General features: G+C 40.6%; 1 long non-coding RNA gene across 1 annotated transcript in view; it reads right to left on the bottom strand.

Annotated features, from left to right (window-relative positions):
• The window catches only part of LOC107122490, a 14,176-nt gene extending 11,043 nt beyond the window's left edge, over positions 1 to 3,133 (bottom strand). The window contains exons 1-2 of the long non-coding RNA XR_001482923.1: positions 2,902 to 3,133; positions 1,585 to 1,647 (exon numbers count right to left, since the gene is read on the bottom strand). This is a non-coding gene — a long non-coding RNA (uncharacterized LOC107122490). The remainder of the gene's footprint in view (positions 1 to 1,584; positions 1,648 to 2,901) is intronic.
• Positions 3,134 to 4,236: the final 1,103 nt, after the last annotated feature.

Consider the following 4,236-nt stretch of genomic DNA (forward strand, 5'->3'; position numbering starts at 1 on the left):
TGTACCCCAAATGGTGACCTCGTAGGTACTGGGGCACATTGCAACATTCCAGAGCAGGCATCTGCTTTTGACCAGGGTGCAGTGGAAATTTCCATGGCAGGCAAAAGCTTGGTGGCAGGCATCCCTGTCAGGCCCCCACCGTGGGCAGCCTCGGGGTGCAAGGCCTGCCATCGTAGTCCATGGCAACACACACACACACACACAGCAATGAGCCTCAGGCTCTCAAAGGCACAGATACATATACATGCAAGCAACATATCATAAGCACAATACAGGCAATATGCAAATGCAAATGGTCACATGGTAACAAGGCGCACAGCAGTTTTTTCGTGTTTGATTGGAGAAACGCGCACAGTGACAACAGGACTCTGGCTGGTGAGACTCTCCGAGGCAAAAAATGCAGAGGGTATTACGGTCAGGAGGAGTAAGTTTGCTGCCGCAACCCTTGCACCTGTTGGGGAAAACCCCCACTTCTTCTTCATAAAAGAAGCAAAGAAGAGGGAACGTTGAGGGGGGGGGGTAGCCCGAAGGCCTGAGGTAATCGGTAAACTCCCCCTCAAGAGAAAATTTTAAAAAAATTGTTTTTAACTTTTACGAAGAACAAACAACTGAAAAAGAAAAATAGAGTAAGGAAATAATTCCTAAGAGCTGAGGCGAATAGCTAGAAGCGAACCGATCTGACCAACGAAAAAGAGGTCTACTCAACGTGGCGGTAAGAAAGAACTGGCGGGATGTCCGCGCCCACCCCTCTGGGCATGCGTGGTGGGGTTCCTGCGCATGCCCGAGGGACTGGGCGCGAAAATCCGTTAAAAGAGCTTGCTAAAGCACCGATCGATCCAGCGCGTGCGCACTAGATCCCATGGGTGTGAAGCACAGAGACCACGTTGAAGATCCTCAGTTTATTTCTAATGCCGTGGGCTGCTACATCTACTCCTTTGGGACTGTTAGTAAAGCCCAATGTGGCTAAATGTTCTTATCTCTTTTTAGCTTGAACAGAGGCTCTTACCTCTCCTAGATGGCTCTGATCTTGCCATCCTGATCTATTCAATCGGTGCTTCAGCAACTGCTACCCATTTGCTGTTGGGTTCAAAACAAGGTTCTGGTACTAAGATTTAAAGCCCTTCGCAGCTTAGGGCTTACACTGCTCCATACAACTCCACCTGCCTGACAAGACCCAATCAGCACCACATATTGAGGTTCCTTCTTACTATCAGATCAGAATCAAGATGGTAAGGGACAGAAATAACCTAATAAGACTATCGATCCCTCCATATCAACATGTCTGCATAAAAATTACTAAGCTATAAAAAGCTGGCAGGTAAGTAGCAAGGAGGTGGTATGAAGGGTCCAGGTCCTGAGTGGTAATTCTGGTCTTCCCAGCACCTGTTTTGCTTCACAAAGAAAGCAGAAGCATCACAACTGCAGAGCAAATTCATACTTGCGTATGGGCTATAAGCAAGTGGCACCTAAGTCATGTAAAATTAACACACACATTATTTCAATAACAAATGATAATCATTTTGTCCCAAACGACTTCTGCTGCTTCACATAAAGGTATGCAAATGTATACTAGAAAACTGCTACCTGTAAAAGTTAGTTGGGACATTTTTCTTCTTCCGTTCTCCAGTGAGGTCTCTTCAAGGCCATCTGTGGGGTAAACCAACAGGATTTAAAGTAAATTCTTAGGATGTTGTCTATTACCTGTCTAGGTAACGAAAGAAGTTGAAAAAAGAAGAAAAACCTTGTATGTAGAAATAGCAAGGTTAAAAAAAGCTGAAATTATATTAAATCAAAGAATATTTAATCATCTACTACTGTCTACCAGCATCTTTGCACACAATTAATGCCTGAAGTAGGGCAGGGGAACTAGAACTAGAGGGACAGAGATGTACTATTTCCAGAAATTCTGAAGCCATAGAATCTTTTTAAGGAAAATTTTGGAGAAAACTGAAACATATGCAATACTTGCTTTCCTACCAAACCTAAATTTAATTTCCCACTTTAAACAACACCAAATGCAACATTTGTAATTTAGCATATCAAATTGTACTAATTACCACATTTATGGAATTTAAGAGTATAAAATGCCTTAGTTTTCTACAAGCAAAACTGCAAATATAGCCACACACACTATGCTACCTTAGTACATATATCTTATGTTTAGCTATCTAAAAGAGAGGAAATAATAAAAGTTGAAATGAAAAAAACCAATATTGTAGTATATAAAATAAAGTATTATTTGAACTAGAACAGTCCCTTACAGTCACAACAGGTAGGACTACTGGCATATTTGCATATCAAGTTAAAACGTATAACATTGAAAACACAATTTTTTATAATTTATCAAACATTTTACAGCATATTACAGCTGTCTAAATTAATTCACATTTAAACAATGAACATATCCTTGAAAGTATACTATTACTACATCGTATACACAGGAATTACTGATATCTAATGCTGTAGATTTTCTTACAGTAAAATGTTCAATGCTATACAATTTGAGTAAGTAAAACCTTGTCTTGAAACATTTTACTGTATGCAGATGGGATAAAAAACATAGGCTCTCTTTTCCAGCAATCCACTAAATCTCACAAAAAAAACCTTGAAGGGGAAGGTGAAGGGGGTTCTAATTTTTTTTCTGGTCCCCCCCCTCAGCCTTAACATTTTTAGGAACAAATACAGCTTTAGCCTAGACCTCTTCCTGTCTGCCTTTTGGTATTTTTCTCCACCCCAAATAAAATGAATAAACTGCTTTTCACCAAGTAGCTTGCACTACTGGCCAACATTCTGTGGCTGACCCTTTGCCATTAGCTGTGCTGCAGATGTTATTTTTTAAGATTTTCATTTCTTTTTCAATATATAGGTTTAGTGTTGAAAACAAGGACACACAAAATATACCATGAGAGATTTCTTGTCATGGAAGAAGCCACGGCAATCTGTTGTGTTTCTTCTCATCTCATGACAGTAGCTCACTCAGAGGAGCAGTTATAGACAGCAGTTAATAAATTGTAGTAACATCTGCACTGGCTCCAAGAATATCTGTAAAATACTGTGCAACATCATAGCAGCTCAGCATTTAACTAGGAATGGATCTCAGCTCAGGATGCCAGCTCTCCCTTGTTCTGGATTATCTTCACCCTAAAGAACATAAGAAGAGTTCTGTGTTACACGCACCAATGTAGAACATAAAGGTTGGTTCTTATTTTAGACTCCATGGTTCCAAAGTGGCCCTTATTCTAAAAAATTGTTCTCACACATGACAGCCAATGCATTTTTGTCTATTTCCTGTATAATAGGATCTGATATTTTAAGCAATTGCTGTAATAGTAGTTATACTCTCTTCCAATAGGTGCAATGTTGACAAACTTCTTTCATACCATCAAGCAAGTTGTATTTCATTTCACTTTTCACCTCGAATGTACTGGTATTAAAATCTTCATGCATTTCCCACGTATAATTCCCTCCCCCTCATAAAGTGACATCTTAGTCCCCCTGCCCCTTAAATACCAAATTTGAACAATTGTGAAGAGAGTAACAGAAAAACATCTACTTCCCAGTAGTCATGTATGGCTGCAAGAGTTGGACTATAAGGAAGGCTGAGCGCCGAAGAATAGATTCTTTTGAACTATGATGCTGGAGAAGACTCTTGAGAGTCCCTTGGACTGCAAGAAGATCAAATCAGTCAATCCTAAAAGAAATCAACCCTGACTGTTCCCTGGAAGGCCAGATAATGAAACTGAAGCTCAAATACTTTGGCCACCAAATGAGAAGGGAGCACTCACTAGAGAAAACCCTGATGCTGGGAAAGATTGAAGGTCAAAGAAGACGGGGACGGCAAAGGATGAGATGGTTAGACAGTGTCATCGATGCAACAAACATGAAATTGAGCAAACAGTCATTCAGTTCACGGCTGGCAAGATTGTTATTGAGATGGAAACAGAAGCATTCTGTTTTTCCAGGACTTGGAATGAGCTGCCATTTTACTCCCTAGTCAGTATTTTCTCAGTCCTTTCAATCAATTTGTGCTTTACTGCAATCGCCATGCCATTGGCATAGCAAACATTAGACTGAAAGTCTGACTGAAATGGGTCTAGAAAACCCATCAGTACTATTGCAAGAATATCTGGAGCTACTCTACCATGACCCACTGGGGTCCAAGAAAGGGAAGCATGTGGACTGACCAACAAGTATGACAACTGCTAGTTTTTTCCCCCCAGAAGGAGATTTGTGGCT

This window comes from Gekko japonicus, unplaced genomic scaffold, assembly GCF_001447785.1.
Source record: "Gekko japonicus isolate JY-2015 unplaced genomic scaffold, Gekko_japonicus_V1.1 scaffold913, whole genome shotgun sequence".
NCBI classification, from domain to species: domain Eukaryota; kingdom Metazoa; phylum Chordata; class Lepidosauria; order Squamata; family Gekkonidae; genus Gekko; species Gekko japonicus.